The sequence below is a fragment of the Lutra lutra genome, chromosome 2, assembly GCF_902655055.1.
Source record: "Lutra lutra chromosome 2, mLutLut1.2, whole genome shotgun sequence".
Classification (NCBI taxonomy): domain Eukaryota; kingdom Metazoa; phylum Chordata; class Mammalia; order Carnivora; family Mustelidae; genus Lutra; species Lutra lutra.
The window spans coordinates 44,755,873-44,769,119 of record NC_062279.1 but is presented as its reverse complement, the minus strand read 5'-3'; the positions used below and the strand labels follow the sequence as shown (position 1 = coordinate 44,769,119).

The 13,247-nt window shown below is 59.1% G+C and overlaps 1 protein-coding gene across 11 annotated transcripts in view; it reads right to left on the bottom strand.

The window, feature by feature from the left end:
* The window catches only part of DMTN (dematin actin binding protein), a 27,790-nt gene extending 14,543 nt beyond the window's left edge, over window positions 1-13,247 (bottom strand). For 3 of the 11 annotated variants that reach the window (XM_047717293.1, XM_047717300.1, XM_047717303.1), the window contains exon 1: window positions 12,982-13,243. The gene's annotated coding sequence lies outside the window, so the exon portion shown is untranslated. Of the gene's footprint in view, window positions 1-5,120; window positions 5,401-7,295; window positions 7,407-8,458; window positions 8,576-12,981 lie in introns of those variants that run through there. The other 8 variants (XM_047717298.1, XM_047717304.1, XM_047717301.1 and 5 more) reach the window with 7 other exon arrangements.

Sequence of the window (13,247 nt, the reverse complement as noted above, 5' to 3'; positions counted from 1 at the left end):
TGAAATCTGTGTGGGGCAAGAGGTTGGGGGTCAGATTATGGAGGCCTCCAACCCAGACCAGGGGATTTCGATTGCATTTTGTGGGCAACAGAGGCCACAGAATGCTTAGAAACTTCTTTCAAACAACTAAGTGATAGATCCAAGCAGTGCTTTGAGATGATGAATGTGGCTGGGAGAGAGGACTGGACAGGAAGGGGCAGCGTGGACAGACCAGCCTGGAAGCTACAGGGATAGTTCTGGCAGGGACTTGTGAGGGCCCAGACCCTCGCGTGTGGCCCAAGATGGACTAGAGGCCAATGGGAGAGATCCTAGAGGGAGAATGTGCAAAACAAACTCCATCTGGAGAGCCCCCAGGACAGAGGTGGGTGGCTGGCTCAGAGCAGAAGAAGGGGAAGCAGTGAGCTCACTTGGTGCCCGCTTGAGGTGGAGGTGGGCACCGCGGACGAGCAGGAGGACGCGGAGGCTGAGGGAGGAGTGGGCTGGAAAGAGAAATTTAGGAGCCATCTGACTAGAGGAGGTCTGAACATGAGGTCACCAAGGGAAAGAAGTTCAAAACCAGCATCCTAGGAAACACCTAGGGGACTAGAAGAAAAATCATCACAGATGGCACAAAAGGGACCAGGAAAAAAAGATGGCTGCTCCCTGGGAGCAGGGAGTGTGTCTAGTGCCTCTGAGCACAGGGAGTTCGGACAGGTGAGAGCGAGGGTGGGAGGGAAGGGCTGAAGAAAAGCCATGAAGCCCAGTCCGTGGCCAGACAAGGAGAGACATGCTGGATGGAGTATGGCTCTCCATGTTGGTGGCCTCTGGGGGCATTTCCAGAGGAAAAGTGAGGCTTCCTTGCAGGGTGGGCCTGGCTACGACACAGGCAGGGGAGTGGGGCAGAAGGGCCTGAGGGGGGTCGGAGAGTGGCTTCGGAGGAGGTCTGATTGGCTGAAGGTGTTTAAGGAAAGGGGAGACTGGAACTCACTTGCAGGCAGTGGGGAGGGAAGAGTGGAGAGGAAGAAGGGTCCCCTGGGGGTGGGATGCTGTCCCAGAAGGGCTTGGGAAGGGAAACTTGGCTTCCCTGGAAGGACAGAAAAGGGAAAGAAAAGGGAAACAACACAGGGCCGTGTAGCCTGGGCCAGACCCTTATTTTCCCAGGAAAAGGGACAGGGAAGGCAGATCTCACAGGTCGGTGGGACCGAGGCTGCGGAGAGTAGATGAGGTTGGGTGGGAGTGAGGCTGAGCCACCAGGGAGAAGAGAGTTTTGATGTGTTCTGGAGCCTCAGACTGAGCCTGGTGGTGGCCGGGGCACCCTCCCCTTGAGGACCAGTGGGTAGGGAGGGCAGGTGGGTACTGTGGGATGTCAACTGTGCATCAGAGAGAAACTGCCCGGGGAAGGAGAGAGGGGAAGGACCTCTATGAGCCAAGTCGCAGCAGAGCACAATCCCACCCTGAAGCCACACTCACAGGTATGCAAACACTGCCTTCAGACAGCGCTGCTCAGAAACAGATTCAGGCTTCGAAATAATGATGTCTCTGCTCTGATCCCCAGACCCTATCCAAAGCAGTCTGCAAGCCCGTGCCTGTTCCCTGGGCTGGGTCTGCCCCCGAACCTCAGGGTCTCCCTGATCCTGGGCCATGCTTGAGTTTGGGGCTCGCCTTAAGAAGTGAAGTTCTTTTTTTTTTTTTTTTTTAAAGATTTTATTTATTTATTTGACAGAGATCACAAGTAGGCAGAGAGGCAGGCAGAGAGAGAGAGGAGGGAGCAGGCTCCCTGCTGAGCAGAGAGCCCGATGTGGGGCTTGATCCCAGGACCCTGGGATCATGACCTGAGCTGAAGGCAGAGGCTTTAACCCACTGAGCCACCCAGGTGCCCCAAGAAGTGAAGTTCTTACTGATGAAATATTTGGGGTGGAGTGTCCTCTCTCTCTCTCAGGAGGGAGAGACGGAGGAGAATGAGGAGGAAGGAAGGAAAGAGGGAGGGAAAGAGGGTTTTCTTGGCTTCTCTCTAATCCCATCTTGCAGGCAACTCCCTACCCGCCCCCCTGCCTGGAGCAGCCCCCTTCCCAAAGCTCCTTCCCTCTCAACAACCCCCCTCCCTGTTCCCCAGTCCTGACCCTCTCTTTGTCACACACACACCCTACCTGTGTCACACGGGCACAAGGCACAGCCCAGGTCCCAGCAGCCTCTGGTGGACAGAGACCAAGAGGGCAGGCTGCAGCAGGAAGGGAGGACAGGGTGGAAGGAAAGGGAGAGAAAGGCAGTAGAGGTAGGCAAGCCCAGGTGGTGGAGAGGACCTCCTGGTGGTTCACTCCCCTCACAGGTGGGGCTCCTTGCTTCTCCATCTCCACCCCGCAACCCCCCCCCCCCCGCCCTCCTCCCAGCAGCAGGCCTTATCAGAGCCACCAGCCCAGCCCCACCTCACACAACCCCCACCCCCGCCTGGCATCTGCACGTCCAAGAGGACTAGAACCTCTGGGCTTCAGGCTGGGGGTGATAAGAGCCAAGCGCCAGGTAGGACTGGCCCTGGCTCCCTGGTTGGGGAGAACCACCGCTGGGGGCCTCCTGTCCTAAGCCCACGGGGGCTCCCGCTGTGCCAGCCACTAGGTGGGGATGTTCAAGCATCCCCTCTACCCTTAGGGCAGGCCAGCGCCCTCCCCACTTAGAGCCCAGGAACCACAGCTGAGAGGAGGACTGGCCAACGGCCACTCAAAGAGAAGTCGGGCTGGAATTCCGACCCAGGCCTGTCTCGGGTAAAAGCCAGTGGACGCTTCTCAGTGTGTCCCCGGAGATCCCACTTCAGTCTGAACTTGGCCGACATGGTGGAGCCACCCAGATCCCTGCTCCTCAGCCTGGCCTGTGGACAAGGAGCCGAGAGGCTTTGTGCCCCTGGGTGGGGTCAGGCCAGGCTGGACACTGGCGGTGCAGACACTAAGGGAGTTATGAAATGAGGCAAACGAGCTGTCCAAGTGGGCTGAGGTCAGGTCACTCACAGTGGGACTGTCTGCCTTGCCTCCTCCCTGGTCCTTCTCCAATTCTTCTTTCCCTTCCCCTTTTCTTCTCTTTCTTCATCTTTCCTCCCTCAGCTCTGTTTCCCTTTCACACTGTCCTGCTCCTGGCCCCACCCCCACAGTTACTGTGGCAACAGTTCAATGCCAGAAATAAAGGCAGGATCCAGCTAGGTCACCAGTTCCCAAAACAGCATCCCATCCCAGGGTAAAGCGGGGAAGGGCAGGCAGGGGCAGACCAGCAGCAGCCGGGGAAGCCTGAGGGTGTGTGTGTGTGTGTGTAGGACGCACTCATGCTTGCCCCTATACGGTGTGGGAGAAAAGGGGAAGGCTCCTAGCTTTGAGCTGGGGTTCGTGGAGCACCCCTGAAGCCTAAATCCTTTCTCCCCTTTTCTCCATCTCCCCATCCCCCTTTTTAAAGCCCTGCTCTGTCTGCTAGGTTGAGGGTTGCGGTTCCTCTAATGGCACCACTACACAGCACCCTCTCACACTCTGATAGAGCCTCAGGCAGGGGCAGGTGGGCCCCCGAGTCTGGGTCCCTGTCCGAAAATCCGCTGCTCAAGCCCTGCCTGGTCTTTGCTCCTGAGGGCAGCAGGCCTGGGCGCAGGAACCCCCTTGCATTCCCCCACCTCACAAACATGCATCTTGTCGCCCAGTTTCTCCTAGATCTCTCTTGGGTTTCTGTAGCCTTTCTCTCTACCTTCCCTCTGAAGAGGAGGCCTCTCTTTCCAAGCTCCCCCCAGCCCCTCAGGCTTGAGTGGTCCTCAGAACATTTGTGCTCTGGCCTCTATTTAGTCTGTCCGGCTGGTGGGTTGTGGTGTCCCTTGCAGAAGCTGGATTGAGAGGGAAGACACAAGGGTCTTGTGTCCCAAATTCAGCTTTCTGAACTCTGAGGGGATCCCTATTCTGGTACACACACACACACACACACACACACACACACACGTACACACGCACACGCACACACACACACACATGCACACACGTGAGCTCCAAAAGAGGAATCCCTACAGACCTGCACCCTGAGGTGAACAGCACGACTTAAGTGTTCAGCATATGGAGAGGCCGGCAGCTCACACGTGGACACAGCACCGCACCCCCACACAGGAGCCCACGCTGACACACAGTTGCAGAACCCAGGCGCCCTGCTCACAAGATCACGCCCCCACTCTGCCAGCAGGGCCCCCCCTCCCCACCGTGACACACAGCACCGCTCACACCCACTCACACCCATCCCCAGAGCCTCCCTGGCCCCCTGCCCACACCCACCCGTGTCACATGCTGACACCCCCTTCCCTGAGCTGGGCACGTGTACCGGAACACACACAACAGCACCGCTCCCCCATTTACCAAAGCCCAGCCACCTTCCTTCTCTTACACCTGTCCCTGCTCCCCTGACTCCCAGGCCTCGGCAACACTGTCCCCTGGGAGGGAAACACCTAGCAGCCCATCTGCCCAGCAAGGGGCATAGCCAGCAAAAGGGTGCCTCTGGGTCCTTCCGGGCCTGAGCATCTGCTCAGCCTCCAGCCCCTCCAGTCCCTCCAGCCCCTCCAGCACTCCTGCGGCAGGGCCCAGGAGCGAGCAGTGGCCAGGAGCGAGCGGTCCGCCTGCAGCCACGCCCTGCCCCCCAACCTCAGTCTGCATTTCGCTCTCACCACAGCCTGGCCAGCCAAGAGCAAGAAAGGGGCTCCCCAGGTACCTCCCACAGGGAGCACACCCATCACCACCAGCATCCAGGTGTCTGTCTGTGTGTCTGGCTTGCCTCTCAAGATCTGTGGCTCACTGGGAGGGAGACTGCTCTCCCCCCCACACACACTCCCTGTTATTCAGCAAAGAAAGAACAGCGCCCCTGCTCACCCTTGTCCCCTCCATCCCATTGCTTGGACTTCTGCACCACACAGCTAGGTGAAGGGAGTACTGGGGTGACAGTACGGAACACCCCAGCCCCCTTCCTCAAATCAGGTTTGAGGAGCTCAGACCCAGCTAGTCCCAGGGGCTGGCCAGGCGGGACCGGTTCTCCCACTGAAGAGGGGCCACGACTGACCCCCCCCCCCAGGGGATCCCTGCCACCACCCACAGCCCAAAGTGCCCACAGAGGGGAAGGGAGGGATGGGAGACCTTGGCACCTACCTCTTCCCAGACAGTGTGGCCCAGATGCTCTGAGGCCTCAAGGCTGGCCTGGGTAGGCGCAGGCCCAGGTCCCAGGGCCGCCGCTTTTTCTCAAGAGTCAAGGTAATAGGCGTCTTTTCCAGGAACCTAGCCTTGCTTTCCCAGAGCACAAATAACAGGGAAAAAAAGCCAGCTTGGGGTAGGTGGGTGGGTGGGGGGAGCTGGCACAGGAGGGGACCTACCCTCTGGGCCCCCACCCCCTCGTCCCCACCCAGCTTCTCCGGAGCGGGTGCGTGGAGCCTGCGTCTGGCTGGTGGGGCGGGCCGCTGGCTCCCCAGGCTGCACCCTCCCCACCTCCCGCTGATAGCAGCCGGCTGGAGGGTGTGTGCGTTTGTGTGTGTGTGTCTGTGTGTGTCCGCTCTTCCACCTCGCTCGCTGCGGCTCAGTCCATTTGGAACAAGAGTAGCATTAACCAGGCATCATGACGAAGCAGAATCGGAAGCAGGAGCGACGAGCTGCTGGCCTTTTTCCCTTTCGTATAGCCCCAGCCCTGCAATACTCATGCACGCGCGCGCGCGCGCGCGCGCGCACACACACACACACACACACACAGCCCCTCAAGCCTCCTCAGAAACTGCCAGAGTTTGAGTTGGGGTCGGAGCCAAAGGGGGCTCTGCTGATAACCCAGGGGTGACACCTGGTTTCTCCCAGCACCTGCGTCTCCTCCTCAAAACCCAAAAGCGGCCACAGAGGATCTCTGGGGGCCCTGCCTCCCTGGGGTGCTGGAGGGCACAGATGCTCAGGGGCAGGGAGAGGGGCAAAGATGCCTGAATCTGTCATCCAAGGAAGGATTCGGCCCCTCCTGGTGAGGCATGAGCGGGAGGATCTGAGAAACCCAGTCCTCAGCCTGGGAGATTGGGCTGGCCCTTCGGCCACCCAGAGCCCTTGGGAACTGTGAGAAGGACCCCATTTTTCGCCAGGGCAGCTGCATCGGGGGGGCATTTTCTTGCCAGGTAATGGCCCAGTCCCAGCATAGGACTACATACAGGATGTGCCTTCCCTGAGTGGGAAAACCTTCACCAATCCAGGACCCTGCCATTGGCCCTTTTCTTCTCCCTTGGCTCAGAGCAGAGCCTGGTTCATTTGTGATCCCTGGGGGCAGGGCAGGAAGCCCAGCCCGCCGACCCTGGCCATGGCCCCAGCCTCCTCTCTACCTCACAGCAGACTTGCCTACCTAGGCAGACCTTGCTGTTGCCCTGGTAACCACTGCCCACAGCCGGTCAGCTGATGGTATGAGCTGTCCTTGGGGAAATATAGAATCTGGGGAGGGGGCTCTGGGGTATCTGAATGGAAAATCACAGGGGAAGGGATTTGAGGGGGACAGGTGAGAGTGTGCCCCAAGACCTCTTTCTCAAAGAAAAGGGGACAGGAAGGGACAGGTAGGGACAGGAAGGGAAGGATGTCTGGGGTCGTGGAAGACAAACGAATGCAGACTGAAGGATGGGCTCCAGCGAGAAAGGAGAAATGAAGAAGGCAGGCAGCTGAATGGCTGGGGAAGGCTAGAAAGAATTCAGACTTAGCTGCTGGGGAGTGGCTGGGGAGAGGGCCCCGTAGGAAAGAACCAGAAAGCCTGGGAAGAAACATTTAATTAGGGGGAAAAAGGTCAGGACCTGATGTGGGAGGGGGTGTACCTTTGATGTGGCAGGAGGGGCCAAGCCCTGGAGGAGGGGGAACCAGGCCTTTATGGGTAACCAGCCGGGGCTCAGCCAGCCTCTCCGCTTTCCTGCCTTCAAGCCCACCCTCACTGCCCCGGCCCCGCCCGGCTGGTTGTGCACAACCTCCTGCCACCCTTCCGGGAGACCAAGCACCAGGTGCTTTTCCACCACAGCCTGTTAGGACCCCTGATTTTTCCCACTACCGCAGTTCCTGACCTGCTCCCACTCGCCCCCTAGCAGACCCCACCCCAGGAGATTTGTCTTCTGGTGCAAGGATAGGGCCAGAGGTAGGGCTGGGATGAGCTGTCCCGGGGAAGGACAGCTGTGGACAGGGGCCTGGAATGAGGTGTCTCATGAGGAATGGCTAGGAGTCGCTGGGCGGGGGGGAGGGGAACATTCTCTGTGAAAGAAGCACATCAGATAGAGTGGGGGAAGCCAGGGGAGAGGGCAGGGAGAGGGGGAGGGGAGGGCTCTCCGGTACCTTCAGGGGCCTGGGGCGTGGGGCAGGAGCTCGGCAGCTTCCTCGGTGACATACACCTCCATCCCTCCGCGCATCTCCTCTCCGCCTCCCGTTGCCAAGACAACCTGCGGGCTCAGCCGCTCGGCAGCAGCAGGGAGGGGGGAGGAGGCGGCTGTGGCTCCCACTGCCTCTTCGGTGATGGAGGGAGGCGGCCTGAGGGCTGCCTTGGGTGGGGGTGGGGGAGCTGCAGGGCTAGGGCTCCCACTGAGTCTCCCCTAACCCCTTCCATGAGGCTCTGGGGTTGGCCCCTGAGGGTGGCCTCAGGACAGCCCTAATTCAGGCCCATATAGCAGGCCGGACTTGCAGACAGAGGCAGCCCTGGGCAGTGTCGCCCATTCCAGAAAGCTTGGTGTGCAGCTGGGGAAGAGCGATAGGAACAGGGAGGGATGACCTCTGTTGAAGGGTCAGAGGGTGGCTTCCAGCAGGAAGGCGAGGCCCTAATCATGGCTGGGGTGGACATGAGGCTGCGGGCCCAGAATTCTGCCCCCGATCTGACCTCAGCTCTCTCTGAGCACCTCCTCCTAGCCCTGAACCCTCTCATTGCCCTTGACCAAGAGGAGAGTCTTCTAATCCTGCAAAGCCCATTCCCGCTGCCGCCCACTCTACAGGAATGCCCTTGCACAGGGTGGGAAGGCTACCTTGCGCAGGAAGTCTGCCTCCAGCCAGCCCTGGAACAAGGCGACTGCGGAGATAGGGCTCCCTCTGTCGGCCTGAGGTGTGCTGGCTGTCAAGGTCATTCCTTAACTGAGAGGGATGGGTGTGTGTGTGTGTGTGTGTGTCCCCACCCGCCCATGCGGAGGGCACAGCCAGGCCAGGAGACCCTTCTCTCACCCGCCGCCGTGCGCCCCCTCTACCCTCTATGTCCCCTCTGGTCTTGGCCAACGGTGAGACTTGCTCGGCCCACCAGACCCTTCCTCCTGAGAAGGCCCCAAGACTCCTCAGGGCAGGCGGACGACCCTGCCCAGTCGCTTACCTGCCTCCCCTTCAGGCTGAGATGAGAAGGGAGGCAAAATCTTTCCCCCAGAAGCAGGCAACACTGGACACCAGTGCCTTTTGTCCAGGACCCAGGGTAGGCTTCCTGGGCACCATCTGGCCATACCCAGCAGCTGAGGGGACCAGCATACCTTTAAGCTCAGGAGTGCCTGGAGGCCTTGAGGATGGCTCCTTGCGTCCCTCTCAGGCAGGCAGTCCCAGGGCCCAGACACCTAGTTCTTGGCTCCTTTCTGTAGCGAGAGCACTGGTGCCGGACGTCCTGACTGGACTCTGGCCCTGCCGCCAGCCCCCTCCGCCAGGCCCTGGCAATAGGCTTCCCTGCTCTCTCAGTCTCACTCCATTGCCCCTGGCCCCGCCCCATGTGCCAGCCCGCTAGGGCTGGGAGCACCAGACACTCTCCCCTATGCCTGGGCCATCTAAACATTAACTCCTGGGGAGGCTGACTAAGGGCACCTAGGCACCTAAGGAGAAGGGAAAGCTGACAAAGAACTGGGCCACAGGAATAAAAGGAAGGAGGAGGAACTAGCAGAGACCTTTTCTCAAGAGTTCAGAAGTCACGCTCCCCAACTCTGTACACTGGGCCATCTGCCTCAGAGACCCCAGACCCTCAGTTCCCAGCACGCTGCCGCCAGACCAGCCTCCCCGCAAACCCCAACACCACGACTGGATGGTCACTCTCTTTCTCAAAGCCCACGCTACCACAAAGCCTTCCACAATGTGACCCAATCTTTCCCTGCCACTCCTCCAGGCAAACTTACAATTCTAGCCAAACCCATGGACTGCTCACCTTCCCCTGAACACGCCTCACATCTTCCTGCCTCAAAGCCTTTTTTCTCATGCTGTTTTCCCTGTCAGTATCTTCCCTTGCCTGTCTTTTCTGCGGACTGGAATCCTGCTCATTCTTTTATTTTGTAAGAGGTGGGGGGAGGGGCAGAGGGAGAGAGAAAGAGAGGGAGACAGAGACAATCTCAAGCAGACGCCCCACTGAGCTTGGAGCCTGATGTGGATCTCAGGACCCTGAGATCCTGACCTGAGCCAAAATCAAGAGTCGGACACTTCCCCGACTGAGCCACCCAGGCGCCCCTGAAATCTTGCTCATCCCTAAAGATCATGCAAACCCCAGCCCTGGCCCCATGCACTCTCCCGTCCCTGAACCCACTGTGCCTGGCTGGAAGTGGAGACCATCCCACTCAGGTGATCAAAAAAGGCAAGAATCTAGATGGTAACCCTCACTAGCTTTGACCACAGATGAGTTCATCTCTCTGAGTCTGCGCTGGCTCACACATGATATGGGAACAATGTCATCCCCTGAGGAAGGGGTCATATGGGGGAATGCCTCACATACTGCCTGGAGCATCTCCGGAGTTCCGTGTTTATCAGTGTCCTTATTTCCAATAGCTCCTGTCTCCTTTTTCTCTCTGTTGGGATGTACCAAATGCCACTTTGCTATCTTTTTAGGTTTGAGAGAGAGATTTCCAGAAGTCCTTAAATTTCAAGTGTCTTGAGATCTTGACAGGGGATGAAACAATATCTTGTCCACCTTTTTTGTTTGCTGAACGGCTAGCGCAGTGTTTGTACATTGTAGGGAGTAAATAAGTATTTGGATTAACTGCTTAGGACCCGTCCCCGCCCAAGTCCCGCTAAGGATGGAGGGTGGAGGCAGGATTCTGGTTCTCATTCTGCCTCCATCTCGAGGGACTGCAAGGTACTGGGCCAAGGGCTTCTTTCTCAACCTTCAGTTGGTTTAATTCCCTCGATAAATACTTGTTGTGTAACACCCTGTGCTGGGGACTATGGGGGAGGCAAACACCGACTACTTCTACGTCTGAGGCACTTGCTTTCTAGCACAACCATTCCACAAGCAGGAATAAGGACAGTTCTGGACAAGCTGTGGTATGTGCCATAAGGCCAGGGCAAGTGGGCAGCCAGAGAGGCCCGTGGCACCACAGGCGACTGCTAGCCCAAGAGAGGAGGCAGGTGTACGGAGCACAACAGACAGCAGTGGTCTCGGTGTGCAAGCATTCTGGAGAAAGGCGTGCTGGACAGCAGGAACCTCATATTCAAAGATGAGCACGGGGTGCTGGCCGAAGGGCAAGGGCTGCTGTTTTGCCACAGCCCCTGGAGGGGACTCATAGGGACAGGGCTGAGTGGGGTTGTACAGGAGCTAAGGAGTCCACTGGGGATCGCATAAATGTGGGCAGAGCTGTGGTTTAGGGTGATGTAGGGTGAGCGAAACGTGTGATGTCCTGGAGGGGGTGGGGGTGTCGGGAGGCAGAGACAGGACTCGGAAAGCTACTGTAGTAACTGAGACAGACCCTAGCGAGGTCTGGCAATGGTGCAGAGTTTCCGAGTGTGGGAGAGAAAGCAGTGGTGTGCAAGGGGATGATGGCTGACGTGCTGCATTGCTAGGAGAGACTCAGCAGGAAGAACAAGGAGAGAAGAGAAAGGCAGAAATCTTAGGCAATGTTTCTGTGAAGAGGAGCCAGGGAAGTGAAGGGTCCCAGTGACAGAGAATGAAGAGGTAGGAAAGAGCTTCAAAAAGGGACAGTCCTTCATGGGATCCAGGGCTGTGAGGCAGAGGACACCTAGGTCTGAGGCCGGGGAGCTCACTGGCCACTGAAGTATGAGGGATGGGGCTCAGTATAGTGACTTTAATAGAAGCCAGCTTGCAGGGACTAGAAAATGAGTGGATCCCCCCACCCCCCGCCTCATCTGGCTGTTGGGAGGACAGGACAGAGGAGGGAAGATCTGTATGCGGGCTGTTCTTAGCTGGAGGTCTTGGTAATCCTGACCAGCACAGGATCGGAGGCACCTGCTGCCGCCTCCCTCCACTTGGTCACATCCTCCCAGAGATGGATGCACTCGTCTGGCCTCAGTCTTCCCCCACAGTGTCCACCCCCATTTGCACACTTGCTTAGAAACTTCTGGCACATAGAAGCAGCTGGGATTGCTGCAGGCAGCTGTGGGGTGGTCCAAGGTCCTCAAGGAAGCCTTCTCCATCCCCTACCCATGTTAAATCCCTCGAGACTCCATGATCCGAGATCCATTCCTTTGGCCTCTTTCTTTCAGCATCTTTGAAATCAGCCCCAGTTTGGGGGAATGAGCAGAACAGACTTCCCCAGAGTATGAAGAGGCCCTCTGGGTATGGAGCCTGGACTTGGCAGAGGCACGAAAAGGTGTGGTGAGAGGGTTCAGAGAGCCAAGCCTGAGACCCAAGGCCACCAGCAGGCGTCAGACGTGCCAGGCTCCAGGCTCGGGACTCAGGGCGGGGCGAGGCGAGTCACTCTGAGATGGCACAGGCCTCAGAGGCCGCCTTCCTCCCTCACCCTGCCCACTCTCAGTCCCTCCTCACCAGGTTTCACCTCAGAAAGCAAGAAAGGAAACAGTGAGGGCTTTCTGGAGCCGGCCCCCAGAGGCCTGCCTGTGCTGGGGAGGTCAGAGAGAGGGAGGGAGAGGCAGGAGAAAGGCGGAGAAGAAAGCAGAGGCAAGACAAAGGGCCCCGGTCCACCTTTGAAGCTGTCTCTAACCCAGCCAAGGAGGGTGGGCTGGGTCTGAGAAGCCCGCTGGGGGTAGGCAGTCTAGAGTTTTAAAGAATGTCTTAAATTCCTGCGGAAATCAGCAGCATTGTAAGAGCCCCCCTCGCCAACACACCTCCTTCCCAGCCTCCTACCCCTGCCCCCCAAGTCCAGACCTCCACACCTGGGGGCCCCAACCCTTTGTCCTCAGGTAATTGCTGGGTGTTGCCCCTGTGTTTAAAATCCCATTGAACTCACCCGTTATCAGCTGTGGCTCGGGACCACCCTCTCTACCCCACAACCCCCAGAAAACCACCCCCAACACATCTCCCGCAGTCTTCACCAGGATTAAGGCTCTTTGTGATGTGTGTGTGTGGGGGGGGGAGAGCAACCTGGTGCAAAGCTGGGGGAGAATGTCTGTCCCGGGGCCTGGGGGACCTCCCTCTTGGCTGCTGCCTTCAACCTGCTCAGAGCTGGGGGTGTCAGATCGCTCCAGTCCTCACCGAAGGAGAGGCGAGGGACCCCCAACCCCCACCGACTCCGACTGCTGTTTCACCCACCTCCCATTTTGACCCAACTAGGCTCCTCCCCAACTTCCCAATCGGTCCTTATTTTTAGGTCATTCTTGGGAAAAGTCGGGGAGAAGGGAGGTCTATTCATCCTTTCCCCTCTCTCTCCACAACACTTCCCTCTAATAGCTTTGCAGAAAGAAGAAGAAGGGGAAACTGAGGCTGGGGGTCCGACGACAGAAGAGCGGGCTGGGGCGGGGAGCCTGCTAGCGAAGGGCTTTCCCCTCTACAAGATTAAAAGCCAGCGCAGAGGAGGAAAGAGGCAGCCTTTATGGCCTCTTAGTTCCGCTCCCCAAAAGCACACCTGGAGGCGTCTGGGAAAGCCCACCCGAGAAGCCCGGGCGGGGGAGGGGGCGCCGGGCCCCTAACCCGCCCGCCGCGGACCCCCTCCCCCCAGGGCCGCGCGGCCCAGTCCGCCGCCTCTAATTGCGACTTCCCCTCAGGTGTGGCCCCCGCCCCCGCCCCCTGCGGGGACCCGGGGAACAAGAGAACGCATTCTCGCCCTCACTCCCCCTTCCGTTCGGCCGAGCCCTCCTCCCCCATCCCCCCGCCTCCCCTCCCCCTCCTCACCGGAAAACAGCAATCCGGCTACCGGCGAGGAGGCTGCGGCGTCCTCCGGCCGCCCTGGCGGGCGCTCGGGCTTCTTGCCCCGGCCCCGGCGGCTCGCCCGCCCAAGGGCTTGGGTTTGCTTCGCCCCAACAGGTAGCACGGGGCGCGCCGTGCCAGCCAGGAAACCGGAGCCCGCGCGGAGGGAGGGGCGCGCCCGTGGGTCCCGGGCCTTGGGCCCGCCCCGGGGCTGCCAGCCTCGCGCCGGGCGGAGGTGCGGGGCCTTCCCG